This window comes from Rhipicephalus sanguineus, chromosome 6, assembly GCF_013339695.2.
Source record: "Rhipicephalus sanguineus isolate Rsan-2018 chromosome 6, BIME_Rsan_1.4, whole genome shotgun sequence".
NCBI lineage: Eukaryota > Metazoa > Arthropoda > Arachnida > Ixodida > Ixodidae > Rhipicephalus > Rhipicephalus sanguineus.
The window spans coordinates 19418051-19433491 of NC_051181.1; the positions used below are offsets into that span (position 1 = coordinate 19418051).

General features: G+C 44.9%; 1 protein-coding gene across 3 annotated transcripts in view; it reads right to left on the reverse strand.

Annotated features, from left to right (window-relative positions):
• Window positions 1-15441, reverse strand: part of LOC119395646 (decapping and exoribonuclease protein) — a 149794-nt gene that overhangs the window by 19850 nt on the left and 114503 nt on the right. The window lies entirely within an intron of this gene.

A 15441-nucleotide genomic window follows, 5' to 3' on the forward strand; every position in this document is an offset into this window, starting at 1 on the left:
GAGTGATGGTACTATTCAACGATCCCTGTGATTAGGCGGTGTCAATACAAGGCCAAGAAATACCGAGGGTAAGCGAAGACAAGTACCTCGGAGTATGGCAGGGGCGTAGCCAGGGGGGGGGGGTCTTATGGGGCTTCAGCCCCCCCCCCCCCCCCCCCGAAATTTTTCGTGCTCTCAACACCACCAACCAGCGGCGTCACCCGGGTGGTGGGATTTATTGGGCTTCAGCCTGATTATCATTTATTTAATTATTTATCTTTTTATGACCCTCAAAATCTTAGCAGAAGCAAGTTTGATATCGGGCTCTACACAGATGGCTCAAAAGTGGATGATGACACAAAACATCAACTGCTAGCTTCTCCTTGGATTCCTCCGCCATGCTATATGTTTAAGTCTATGAACGATTTTAAGCAGAAACGAATGTTTACGTGGCTTGGCTGGACAGGTACCGATGGCTTAGCTTCTCAGCGCTTCAAGAGGGTGCGTTTTGCCGAGTGTGTGTCCTTTTTAGCAGAAGTGAGATTGGCAAGGGCCAACATGCGCGCACTAAGGCCCTCGTATCCAAACCATTTCAAAAGTGGAAGCACGCCCTCGAAGTCTTCGGTGCACATGAAGTCACTAACTATCACACTGACGCTCATCTGGTAGCCGATAGTTTTCTTCAAACCTTCTCAGGATGTGTGCCCAGTGTTGTTGATCAGCTGGACCATGGCAGGCAAATTCAAATAAGAGAGATCCGAAGGAAGTTACAGCCTATTGTTGAGACAGTTCTCTTTTGCGGGTGGCAAGGTGTGGCTCTCCGTGGACATAGAGACAGTGGTCCCATGGATTCAAGCACAGCCTCCTCTACAAATACAGGCAACTTCAAAGAGCTGCTTCGCATGCGCGCGGATTGTGGCGACACAGATAAAAAAAAAGCATTTGGAAAGTTGCCCAAATAAGGCCTCATATTTTAGTTTATATGTACAAAACCACATTATAGAAATCTCTGCTGCAATCATCAAGGAAAGCCTAGTCGCAAAAGTAAACGCTGCAGGCTGCTTCTCCGTACTTGCTGATGAAACGACGGATGTTGCAGGTATCGAGCAGCTTACTGTTTGTGCAAGGTACCTTAATAAGGATGCGAACGGAATCGAAGAAGTGTTCTTAGGCTTTGTGCCAATTCACGACCAAATGGCCGGGCCCTCGCCGACACCATCATAAGGCTCCTTATAGAAATGGGAATTAACATGCAGCATCTCCGTGGTCAAGGCTACGGTGGTGCAAGTTCGATGGCTGACAAAACGAATGGTGTTCAAGCTGCTGTCCGTGAGAAATATCCAGCCGCACTCTATGTATTCACTGCGCGGGTCACTCCCTTTATCTAGTTGTGTGTGCAGCATGCTCCATCACAGACATTCGAAACTCTTTTGGGACTCTGAAGGCGACGTCAGCCTTTTTCCGTAAATCTTCTAGCCGCAAACACGTTTTGCGAAAAGTGATAAGTTTGAGCTGTCCTGAGCCTACAAGGCAGCGCCTTTTGGGACTATGCGAAACGCGCTGGGCCGAGAAGCACGATGCAGTGCTTTCATTTGTGAGCCTCTTTGAGCCGTTGATCGCAGCACTAGAGGAGACTAAGTTTATTGGAAATGGCGAAAGTCCAGTGCAGGCAACCAGTCTAATGTTGGCACTCTTTTCACCAGCGTTCCTTGTAAGCCTGCATGTGACGGAACACGTGTTAGCACTGACTTTGCCACTGTCAAAGAAGCTGCAGACGAGGAGTATCGACATGAGCGCTGCCATTGACGACATAGAAGTGATACAGCAGACAATTGAAAGTGACCGCAAGAACACGAATGTTTCTTTCTCAAAAATATTTGCACAAATGCAGGCATTGGCAGAAAAACTGAATGTGGAGATCACCAGCCGTCGAGCCGGTGTCCGGAAGCAAAACCTTGGGAGCAATGCATTCGAAAGTGCGGAAGAATATTTTCGCAGAACCCTGTTCATTCCGTTCATGAACCACGTACTAGCCCAGTTAAACCAACGGTTCGAACAGCACAGGACACTTCTAAAGGACTTTTCATTAATTGTACCATCCGCAATACCACCAATGCAAGATGATCGGGAGAAAGGAGCAGAAAATCTCCTGACCGTTTTTGCGCATGACGTCGAAACGAGGGCTGGTTTTGGAGAACTGCGACTATGGTGGACAAAGTGGGCGAACAAAGCAGCAAACCAGAGCCCCGGTACAGGAACCGATGCCCACTCTCATTGCGACAGCAGGTTCTGTGCGAATGTGTACAAGCTACTCCGGATTCTAGTCACCCTTCCAGTGACCACTGCCAGCGCAGAGGGTACGTTTTCAAGCATGAGGTTACTTAAGAACTACTTATGCTCCACGATGTCTGAGGAACGCATGGTTGGCCAGGCACTTCTGTACGCCCACAGAAATGTCGACATCAGCGTGTCGGAACTCATTGACCGCTTCGCTAAGCTTCCTCGCCGGGTCAACGTTGTCCTTTGATACCGAGCAGGACAAAAATCAGCGCAAACGAAAGGAAAAGACACTACTGTTCCAGAGTTCAGGTCAATGAGCCCGTAATTCTGACGCAATATTATTGTTCACCATCTTTTAAAGCCGTGAGGATTTTGTACCTTTTAGCAGTTAACACTGTGACCTGATATAAACATAAGAATACGGGCATCAGGTGGACATTACCAGCCAATCGACAGCTTCACCTCGTTCACTGAGAGGTCGGCATACGCGGCGTTACCAAACAAATTCAACTATTGGGAAGCCGTACTAACAGCATTGTTTGTTACTTTCATTTGTCGTTTTTGTTCTTCATTGCTTTTTGAACTAGAAGCGGCAACCTTCCTTTAAATTGAGTGCACAATAGTGGTTCGCACTTTTAAAACAGTTTTGAAGTAGTTTCTTTCGTTATTTCTGCGCTCTTCCTTTATAGTTCTGTTTACATGGTGCGTCCGAGACAGCAGCTTGGCCCAAAGGACATATCAGTTGGCCATTATGTATAGTGATCATTGCTTAGTTCCGTTCAGTGATTGCATATTTAAATGTACATTTGTGAAGTTTTGCGTAAGCATACTGCGCACTGTTCCGGTGACTTATACTTTGCCCGTATTCGATGTGTACTTTCCCATTCTTGCTTTTCCCTGGCCGCATCATTTGTGCAAAAAGATTAACATTTTGCGTAAACAATCTGCATTAAAATCCTGGTTATTTCGTGGACTTCATTTTTTTGTTATCAGGCACCTCTTCAGTTCAAAGCTGATGCAGTTCCGAAGTTTACGTGACATTTGCCGTACCTGTTACACACACACACAAACACAAATATTGAAAAGATTGAAGACAGTTATTCCTGGAAAGATTTTGCGGGCATGCCAACATAATATTTTTACGAAAAAACACATTTCTTACTCGTTCTTAACAGAGGGCAGCATTCAAGAAGTGATTTGCAGCATCTAATACAAATTGTCACTGGTAATACATATTAATGGTAATACCAGTGACAATGTATGTACATGGTAATACATGTACATACCCACGCCGCTTTTGGAAAATTATGAAACCGGACGACAAAACCACAGTCTCTCTTTGTGACACTTCTGGATCCCCCGTTGCCGACTGCGACGTTCCATCCGTCAACTCTGCATTTTGTTCAGTCTTTACTAACGAACCTAACAACGAACTTCCTGATTTTCCGCATTTTGCTTTTCCGCCAATGCCAAAGATTACATTCAATTCAGAGGGAATTGTAAAAGTTATTAACCAATTAAAGAACTCTTCGTCATGCGGTATAGATGGCATAAATGCCAAAATTCTTAAAAATACTAAACATGTATGTAGTTCCATATTGTCAATCATTTTTCAGCAGTCACCCGACACAGGTGAAGTCCCATTAGACTGGAGAGTTGGGAAGGTCTTTCCGTTCTTCAAGAAAGGTGACCGCTCATTTGCAGGTTACTACCGACCAATCTCGCTCACTAGTGTTTGTTCAAAGATCATGGAACACGTCATCTTTTCTCATGTTGCTACATTTTTATCATCCGTAAACTTCTTTCACCCAAACCAACATGGCTTTCGTAAAGATCACTCATGCGAGACCCAACTAACATTATTCCTGCACGACATTCACCTTCATATGGACCGTAACATCCCAATTGACACACTGTTCTTAGATTTTGAAAAAGCCTTCGATAAGGTACCCCACTCCCGTCTCCTTCAAAAAAACCTCGCGTCTAAACTTTCATCGGCATGTTTTTAACTGGATTAAAGCATTCCTAACAAACCGTAAACAATTCGTGCATGTTAATGATCACTCCTCCGACCTCTCGCATGTCTTGTCCAGCGTGCCCCAGGGTATCGTCCTAGGGCCTCTTTTATTCCTAATATACATTAACGATATTCCGCTTTCCGTTGAATCTAACATCCGTCTTTTTGCTGATGATTGTGTCCTCTACCGCCCTATAAATAACCCCACCGATGTCTCCTCTCTACAGCATGACCTCTCACGCATTCAGCAGTGGTGTACCACCTGGTTGATGTCCCTTAATGCGAAAAAAACATCACTAATTTCTTTCCATCGTCGCCGAACCCACACGCCGGCTACTTACACAATCAACAACTGTCATATAGCTGCTACTGACTCGATTAAATACCTGCGTGTCCATCTTTCGAGTAACCTATCTTGGGGCGACCATATAAATCACATAATTCACTCCGATAACCGCGCTCTCAGGTACACACGCCGTAACATTTCCATGACACCACCTTCCGTTAAACTACTCGCTTATAACACCATTGTCAGACCAAAACTTGAGTATGCAGCTGCTGTCTTTGACCCCCACCAAACTAATCATATCGAAATACTTGAGTCAGTACAGAACCGAGCAACCAGATTCATTGTTTCAGATTACTCCCGCTACTCGAGCGTCTCCGCCCTCAAATCCCAGTTAAATCTTTCTACCCTCGCTCTTCGTCGTCGTATTGCACGTCTCTGCCTTTTTCACAGATTCTTTTATTCAACCCCGCGTGACAACCACCTCATCCAGCCGGTCCATCGAGGTCATCGCACAAGTCATCCAAATGCTGTGATTCCGCCATGTGCCCACACCACCTCATTTCAGCAGCCCTTCTTTTTGCGCACCACCCGAGACTGGAATGACCTTCCGAACGAAGCAGCAGTCATCTGCGATTTTGCGCGCTTCAAAAATGCCATCCAGGAAGCAGACTCAACCACATCCTAACATACACCTTCATCGATACCGCCATTTTATGACGCCCACCCCTCATGTAAAGTCCCATATGGGACCTTTGAGGATATAATAAATAAATAAATAAATAAATAAATAAATAAATAAATAAATAAATAAATAAATAGATAAATAAATAAATAAACAAATAATTAAATAAATAAACAAACAAATAAATAAATAAATAAATAAATAAATAAATAAATAAATAAATAAATAAATGTTATTCATATACTTAGTCGTTCTAAAAATTCAATGAGGAGGTCGCGCTGCAACGTGAGCCCCCCCCCCCCCCCCCCCCCGAACAAAATTCCTGGCTACGCCACTGGAGTATGGGTAAATGAGAGTCATAGATACATGGAGGTACAGGAAAAAGCTTCGGCAGCAAAAGGAAAGAGGAATGCTGCAATAATGATGCACAGAGCGTTGTGGGGATACAATCGGTACGAGGTGCTTCGAGGTCTGTGGAAAGGTGTAATGGTTCCGGGAATTACTTTTGGGAACTCAGCGGTGTGCACGAGGGCAGAGGTGCAATCGGGAATGGATGTAAATCAAAGGATTGTGGGACGTCTCGCATTGGGTGCTCACGGGAAGACGACAGATGAGACTGTAAAGGGCGATATGGGATGGGCAGGTTTTGAGGCGAGGGAGGCTCAGAGCAAAATAAGGTTCGAAGAAAGGCTAAGGAATATGAAGGAGAGTAGATGGGCAGAGAAGGTGTTCCGTTACTTGTATAGGAAGAGCGTGGACACACAGTGGAGAAAAAGAACTAGGAGGCTCACTAGTAAATATACGGCTGGTAGTGTAAGCAATATGTCAACAAAGAGCGTTAAGCGAAAAGTCAGAGAGGCGGAGAGGATTTACTGGACGGCAACTATGGAGAAAAAAACTGGCTCTGAGTAACTACCGAAAGGGCAAAAATGAAATAAGGAGGAAGTCATTTTACGATAATTCAAGGAGAAGCGCTTTACTGTTTGAAGCGAGATCGGGTTGCCTTAGAATGCGTAGTTAGAAAGCGAGATTTAACAAAGAAGAAGAACAATGCACATGCTGCGGGGAAGATAAGGATACGGCGGAGCATGTTCTGATTGAATGTGGAGACATCCACCCAGGGGCACGTTTGGTCACGAGCCTACATGAATGAAGCCTTGGGTTTTAGGAACAACAATGGAAAGCTGAACACACCCACGATTGAAATAAGTAAGAGACAGTTAGAGCATTGGTGGCAGAAAATTAGAGAGAAAAGACAAAAATAAATATTGGGAAAAAAAATAAGGTCATTCGGCCGTAAAGGGCAGAGAACTGGGCTGAGAATTTACGCTTTCTTTCCTGTAGTAAGATAGATTTAATCGAAGTAGAGACATTAGGCCAACATTAAATAAAGAAGGGAAAAAAGAAAAAGATTTATTTATTTATTTATTTTTGTCGAGCCTGGTGGCACACTTGTCACCGCCCCGTTATAAAGGCGATGCTCATAGCATCCATCCATCTGGGTATATCAGACTAGAGTCACTGAAAAATTTCAGAGTACAGCAAAGGTAGGCTGCACGTGGGTAACATTGGGCGGCGGTGGCCATTTCCCTTCCAGACCGTCCGGCGCATTGCTAGCGTGTTGAAAAGTGACTGACCTTTTCGCCTCGATGCCACGATACGCTCAGCGGAACTGCTATATGTGTGTGTGTGTTTCTTCAAGAGGATATTAGAAAGTGATTTCGAGTCATCGACAGGTATGAATCGACTGCGTGGTAAGCGGTGTAACCAATGAAATGAGCGGCGAATGTTGCCACGTGCTCGCGAACTCTCTTAATCACTTCATCGGTCTCTTTTAGTGTAATAGCCGGGTGTGTTCACTGGGTGCGGAGCTGTAAACACAGTTGCATTAGCGCAGTGACTTCGTGCGAGATGCCATTTACTTCGACACATGGTGAATCTTGACTGTCTGCGCTAGCTTTGCAGTCGGTGTTCAGGTTCACTTCAGTGCGCACTTGAGAACATTCTCGAATGACATTGAGAACATTCAACATTGTGTCCTTCGACTGATCGCTGACGCATGCCTTGCTTGCTCACCATACTTGCCATTCATCTTAATGCCCCGATAATAACACATCTCATAACACATCCAAGAAAGTACACACATAGAGTTGCAATACAATTCATTTTTCCAGGTCTTTTTTTCCACAAACTGTACGAGATTGGAACTTGTTACCGGAAGACTACGTTTCTGTAGCTGATAATTTTTATTCCCGATTGTGTTTACAATAATGTATAATTGCGCTAGTTTTTGTTTCAACCTTCTGTTACCTTTGAACATGCTAACCTATTATCCTTTCACCTTGTTTATCATGATGTTAACCTTGTTTCACATATTTTTGTTGCTTTTCACTGTAAAACATGTACCATACGATCCTACAGATGTCTCCCCTGCGATAACCCCTTTGAGGCAACGCAGGTATCTGTATCCTGTAAATAAATAAATGAATCTCGAGCTAGTTGGTCGATTATAACGAGGCAAAAACAGTGCACACTTAATGAGGATGGACAGAGGGAACAGCGCCTGCGCTCTGTGTTCCCTCTGTCTGTCCTCGTCAAGTGTGCGCTGTTTTCGTCTCATTAAAAAACCTAGATTTTTCCCGTTTTGAGAGAAAAAAAATCTAGGGACTTTAGTTCAACTGGGTGATATGTGTAATAGAAGTGGTGTGTGTACGGTAATTGGAAGTTGTGTGCGACGTATTTATGTCTCAGTTCGGAACGCCAGCAGCCGAATGTACGGGCAAATCGGCGTGGGGTAGGTAAGGTGCATCTGATGTTGCGAATACGTCGTCATTTCCTAACATATTCGTCGAAAATAGGCCATCACTAATTGACATCACTGATTAATTGTTTCATTTCCTACTTTTTGTCTCCTTAATATTCTCAACGTTGCAGTGCACTTGCAAATATTTTGCTGCATTTCGACGAACAGTTATTTGTTGTTGACGTAGTCAGCACCTAAACAGCTGGGGTTCGGGTTTCTGCACTGCTTTTAACTTCAACTTTTTTTTTTATTGCGATAGCAATTATATGGACAGTCTCGGCTGGATTTTGCCGTCGCCGTCGTCATGCACCATATATGTATAAGTATGTATATATATATAAAAGCCCCAAAGAAAAATAATTCTGAAAAATGCTTCCGAAGCGCGGAATCGAACCAGGGACCTCTTGCTCCGCAGCGAGTGGCGCTATCCACTACGCCACGAAACGCAGATCCTCCACGTAGCTAACGGCGAGCGTTATATACACACCCTTTACCGCTGTGCGGACTCAGAGACGGCAGGCGATAATAAGCGTTTCTTCATTACCAGCGAGATGGCGCTAGAAGCGCGACGGGCGCATTTAAAAGTCGTCGGCGAGCTCGCTCGCTTCTTCTTATATTTGCGCAGGCAGAACCTTGCCCTTCCGCTGTCTGCTCGCGCGGTTTTCTCGTGGTGAGGGGAAGAGTAATGTTTCAAACTTTCACCGTGATGTCCGCGCTCATGTTACGGAGCGTACGAAAGTCACTCGAGCTCAAGGGACGCCGCTAAACGAACAAACAGAAGATGAGCGCAAACTATCAAGTGTCACAGCTCGACACTTGAAGCACACTAGTTTCCTTCGCTGCTTCGGCCACCTTTGCAACAGGAGCGCTGTTCAAACTGAGAGTATTCATTGGCGAGCCTGACTTCGTATAGCATTAATTTCTTGCTATCGCATTCATTGCTTCGCCCTTGCGGCGAAACTGTGACTTTTTTCACAATGCACCCTTATTAAAGCTTCCTCGGCACAGTGCTTTATGTTCTGTTGATCAGAAATAGCACATCCTGAAAATTTTTAAAGTGCATGCTACTACGTATGTAGACCTAGGGCTCGCATGAAATCGATTCCCTCAATGCGTAGGGTCTGCCGAATATTTTGCAGTGACCATTTCTCACCCACTAAACGGTATTGTGAGGGTACGCTCGGTGCAATGCACTGGGTTCATAGCAACTGTGAGAAATAAAATTCAAGGGTTTTCAAGGACTTTCAAGGACCTAAAGTGACACTTTAAATCACAGAAAAAGACAATGCCACTTTTTACAGCATAAAAATTAATACTTTATTTCACAGAAGCAAAAGCAAATACATTTTTACAATTAAGACTTAGTATTGCACCTCACAATTAAAATATATTGCACACACAGACACACACACACAAAGAAAAGGCCATCTTTGGGTAGTAGACTAGATATTAAGTTCATGAAGCTTTTCTTTTAGCTCCTCATGCATTTCTGCAAGTTCCAAAGCCTTTTCTTCTGCCATTTTTCTGAGGCTGTTTGACTTCACAATAAAAGAGATCTCACTTGTAGCTTCTGCCCACTCAGCGTAGTTGTCAGTGCAAGCTGTTAGGTCAGCAATTGTTTCTTCAAGCTTCCGCCTCTTTACTTTCATACTGTGAATCTCTTCTTCAACTTGGCTTCTTTTGGATGCCTTTGCCTGCATGTTCACATGTTTTTTCGTCTCCTCCAAGTAGGCCCGATAGCGGCTGTGTGCAGCTGATACAGATCTACGCAATTCCTTTGTTATTGCAATGCTCATGACACCACCAGCCTTGCTTATTGCATCACGGACAATTCGCTGCGACACGTGCGAGATCTCTTTGAGGTTTTCAACAGATACCTGTTGGTTGACGCTAAAACCTCTGTCAACAGAGGCCTGTCTATGGCTCAAGGCTAGAAGAAGTCGTACAACCTTCCACAGGTGCATATATGATGAATCAATCTTTAGCAGCTCAAGATAAAATTCATCCAGACTAGAAGAATGTGTGTCAAACTGCCGCAGATTGGGCTTCTTCTAATGCAGAAGTTCTGCGTATTCACCAAGTACCACATCGCACTCATGCTCATCTAATCGTCCAACTGCAATGAGTGCGTCTAGGACTTTTCTGAAGCTTGGAAGACACTCATCAGGCTTTGAGGCCATTTGGCGGGGGTCAAGCGAAGACAGGCTCCTAACCAGCTGATAAGCTAGTGGGCTCTTCTCCTGAATTTTTTTTTTGTTGTAGCTATAAGGAACTGTTGATTCTAAAAAGACAGGGCGTGCAAACACGGACACAAGAAAGAAGTCAGGACACCACAAACGCCGACTAACAACTGAAGGGACGCACAACGGCTGAAAAGAAAGAAGGCACGAAAACTTATATGCGCATGCCCATGCAGTGCCTCCTCTATTTTTCAGTGCCTGGGCAAACGCTCTCCTCGGGCCGTCGAGCGCGCGCTCCGCGTCCGCTCGCCGCTGCCGCGTGGCGGCGCTGTGCAAGTAGATTACGGGAAGCTGGTGCTGAACGGCCGCGCGTATCACGAAGCTCACGAATTCGTGTTTGCATCCGAGTTTAATTGCATTTGTGCTTCTTGCAGGCTTGCAGAGGTACAGGGGGATGGAAAGAAACGCGAACATAGCGGCGCACTGTTTTCATCACGCTCTAACCGTGGTGACAATAAAAAGATGCTAGATGGTCTCTTATTCTGTCATGGATGACTTCGTCGTTTCATCAATCATCTAGGCTATAACCACTTGAAAATAAATGCGAAACAGCAAAGAATGCAGATGCCGCATGTTCGCGTGTCTTTCCATCCCCGCTGTACGTATCCCGCAGGCAGTCTGTCAGGCTGTGCTGCACTCGAGTTTGATAGCATTCGCGTTTTATTTTCTATTTCAGGCTATTGCAACCGCCCCAATGCCTTAGTATGTCATACTGTTGAGTTCCACTCTGCAAATGGAACTGAAAGAAATCGATCACGATTGCCTTTTTTTTTATTTCCCTTTATTGATAAAGAAAAAAAATCTCACAGGGTCCCTTATGCATTCATCTAAGACGACTGAAAGACGAAAGCCATCTTCTTCTTTTTCTTCTAGTCAGTTTATTGAGCATTTCCTGCCTCCCTTCGAGATATTTCTACGCCTAACGTGGTTTTCTTACAGCTTCAAGGATCGAAGGCAGTGCAAGCTTTCTGCACATCAGCGGGGGCATGCACTGCCTGCGTGATCGGCCCATTTTGACCAAGCGAAGATGTAATATGACGACGTCACGATGACGTCACAAAATTTTATTATCTGTGACGTCATATGTAATTATTTTTTGCATCACTCGTGCTGACGCCGCCGACAGTCAATTTTCGCGTTTGATGAGGCATCTAAGGCTTTCGCCTGTTCGGCTGAGACTGTTCGGCTGTTGTTCCATGAAATTCCAGCTGCCGCTGGCGTTCGGTAGAGGTGGCTAGCAGTAATTAGGCGGGATAATTGGTCTCCTAATACACCTTCAAACTACACTAGGATATGCAGCCGTCGTTTACGACGCGAAGATTTCATAGAATATAAGAAGCGGCGGCTTAAGAAGGATGCAGTAGCGTCACTCTTTGCAGACTACCCTTCACGTGTGCAGCCCAAGGTAACAACTGAACCAAGCATGGCAAGCATCCCTAAACGTGGCCGTGTTGCGTCCTAACAGTCAACCAATGCATGTAGTACCAGTAGCAACGCTGCCTCGCGATCACCGCCATGTGCATGCAGCGCTGACATTAGGTCCCGATGCTGAAGAATCGGAGCCCATGGACACCACATTCACAACCGGCGAAACAACCGGCGAAACAACCGACAATCATTATGTACAGTGTCACAATAAATGAGTGCACAAGGCTGAACAGGCTGCCCCATGCGACAAAAGCGTCCAGGTCGACAGCCATTCGGCCTCTATACTTTGCTGACTACCGAAAAAGGCAAATGGAAGAGAAAAGAAAGATACCTGAGGAGCCAGATACTGAGGCTACAACAATCTGTCGACAAATACAAAGACGAGCTCAAGCAACTGACAACAGGCAGCGCCATTTTTCACGCCTTTCACATTGGCTCAAGTTGAGAGTCGGCACTACGACATTATACTTGAACGACAGCGTCTGTTCACAGACATTGGTCAAAGTTGCAGGAAGTGCGCAGCGTATGTAGCTGTTTTTGTTTGTTTTTTCGTACCACCACGATTTAACTGGTTTGAGCTCTGAAATGGTGGAATCACTTGGCATAGTTCCTCTTTTTCTGGCACCAGCTGTTGGTTTCGCCCGGTTGCAACAAATGTAATTCTCAAAAGCTTTACGAAGGGAGCGGGCGATCGCGTATATCCCTGGAAGCAGTCTAGTGACATTTCATGCTATTTAGCGCATGAACTCCAGGCGTGCGTATAGTGTGCTACACCAGTAGACGGTAGCATGCATCGGGAAACTTTAAGCGCCCAAGCTTTCAGTATTACCTCTTGGCAAATGCTGCTTTTGAAAATCCACTTTCAGACAGTCAAAAACCGACTCTCAGTCAACCGAACATAACGGTGACAAAACAATTTTCCCGCATCACTGGCATTCGCTCTCTGGTATCGGGCTAGAAGACGACGCGCGAGCGTCTCAATCAAATAGTCGCGATTCTTGGATGTGGGCGCGAAAAGACAAGGACGAAGGGAAGAAGACACAAACACTGGCGCTACTGAAGCGGTCAATTTCGGTCATAGGACGTTTTCGACCCTGTCATGTTGTTGATTGTATTGCTGGTTTTTCATGTTATATGCTAGTGGTCACGTGAATGTCGTGTGCAAAAATAGGTATATAAGTAGGCTTGGTGATTGAAATAAACGTTTTTTGTTGTCAGTAGCACCAGTGTTTGTCTTCTTCCCTTCGTCCTTGTCTTTTCGCGCCCACATCCAAGAACCATGACAGACCAACAAGCCCGCATCGCTACCCTAGTCGCGAAAGACACACGCCTTCAAAATGGGCTAGTTGCCCAGAATGACAAGTGCTTCATGATTCCAGCTTACAAGTTTTCATTATACTTGAAAGAGCGCAAATACAGCAGAAAACTGAACCATATAGCAGATTCGAATGCAGCCATGGCATTCGTTTCCGCGAGCGACGACAGGTCTACTACGGTGGCGGCGCCTGGCGGCTAAACGCTGCACTAACGCCGACGGTCGGTGCATATTGCGCTCCGCTCCTTCGCCCAGGCACAGAAAAATAGAGGAGGCGCTGGCCCATGCAACAGGCGAACCTATCAATCCGGCACGCGTGGCAGTCTATGTGGAAGATAACTGTTAAGGCATTTGATTTCATCTTTATGCAAGTTAATAGACGGTTGGCTCACGCATGCGCTACCACTATTCTCGATATGCCATGCTTCAATCATCAGGCGCATTTCTTCATTTCTATGACGGTACAACACTGCGCATTCATCGAATTTGGGTGTGCACTTACAATCTTGACAATGTAAAGATAGATTAGAAGGTGAGCCTCCTGTTAGCGATCTCTTATGTTCCAACAATCTCTGGTTAATGCATTGGCCCGTCTGTCCTAGGTAGAAGCGGCTGCAGCTGAAAGGGACCTTATACACCACACTCGTACGGCAATCAGTGAATTTGTTGGTGTGTTTTATGAAACAAATATCGGTCCGCTTCTTGTCTTTTACTCGCTCATTCTTCCTCTGCACAGCGGCACGTATCTTACCTAGCTTATTGGCAGCCGTGAAAACAACATTAACGCCGTATCTAGTTCCTACTTTCTTTAGCCTGTGAGATACGCAATGAATGTACGGTATACCTACGACACGTTTCTTCCTATCGCTTTCTGCAACAATGCTCGGACTTGACACAATAGACTTCTTTAAACATTCAGCGACCGTGGCCACTGCATCACGAGGATACCCTACATCTAAAAGAAGCGTAACCTGTGCGTTAAAGCTATCACTTATTTTGTGCTCACACGACTTGGTGAGGGTTGACTTAAGGCAAGACATGGCGATGCCGTTTTTTACAACCTTCGAGTGCTTCGACGAAAAATTTAACAGCGGTTTTGAAGATCTAGGAGAATACTGCGAGCACACGTTGTTCTTCTGGAACGTTAAGGAAATGTCTAGAAATTGTATTCCATTATTCTGAGGCACCTCTTTAGTAAAGCACATCCCTCCTACATTTAATTCAAATTTTTCACTCACTGAAGTTACCACCGTTTGAAAGTCCTCACCACTACAAAAAATCAAGTAATCGTCCACATAACGAAAAACCTTAATAACCGAATTACCTAAGGCGCCTTCCAAAAGTTTGTCAATCTTGCTAAGGTATAAATCACTAAGAACCGGTGCAACCTTAGAACCAATACAAATCCCTGATTTCTGCACATAAACGCCTTCCTTCCAACCTACAAGCGTCGACCTTAAATACATGGAAAGGATTTCTAGAAATGCCCCGGTAGAAACACCACATTTATCGGTGAAAACCGTCTGGTGCCCTTGTTCGTTAATACATTCATTAACACAATTTAACAAGTCCTCATGCGGCAAATCTTGGAAGAATGCCAACATCATCTTGATCCATAAGAAAGGGGACGTCAAGGACCTGAAAAATTACAGGCCCATCAGCTTACTGTCCGTTGTCTACAAGCTATTCACAAAAGTAATTGCTAACAGAATTAATACGACATTAGAGTTCAATCAACCAAGGGACCAGGCAGGATTTCGTACAGGCTTCTCAACAATAGACCATATTCATACTATCAATCAGGTGATAGAGAAATGCGCGGAATACAACCAACCCCTATACATAGCCTTCATAGATTACGAGAAGGCATTTGGTTTGGTGGAGACATCAGCAGTCATGCAGGCACTGCGGAATCAGGGTATCGACGAAGCCTATATAAACATAATGGAAGAAATCTACAGCGGATCCACAGCCACTATAGTCCTCCATAAAGAAAGCGACAGAATCCCAATAAAGAAGGGCGTACGGCAGGGAGACACGATCTCTCCAATGTTATTCACCGCGTGTTTACAGGAGGTTTCCAGGGGCCTAGACTGGGAAGAATTAGGGATAGGAGTTAATGGAGAGTATCTCAGTAATCTGCGATTTGCTGATGACATTGCATTGATGAGTAACGCAGGAGACGAATTACAGCTCATGATTACTGAACTGGATACGGAAAGTAGAAGAGTAGGTCTGAAAATTAATATGCATGAAACTAAAGTAATGTGGAACAACCTTGGCAGAGAACAGCGCTTTGCGATAGGTGGCGAGACACTGGAAGTTGTAAAGGAGTACGTCTACTTAGGACAGGTAGTAACCGCGGAGCCGAACCATGAGAGTGAAATAACTAGAAGAATAAGGATGGG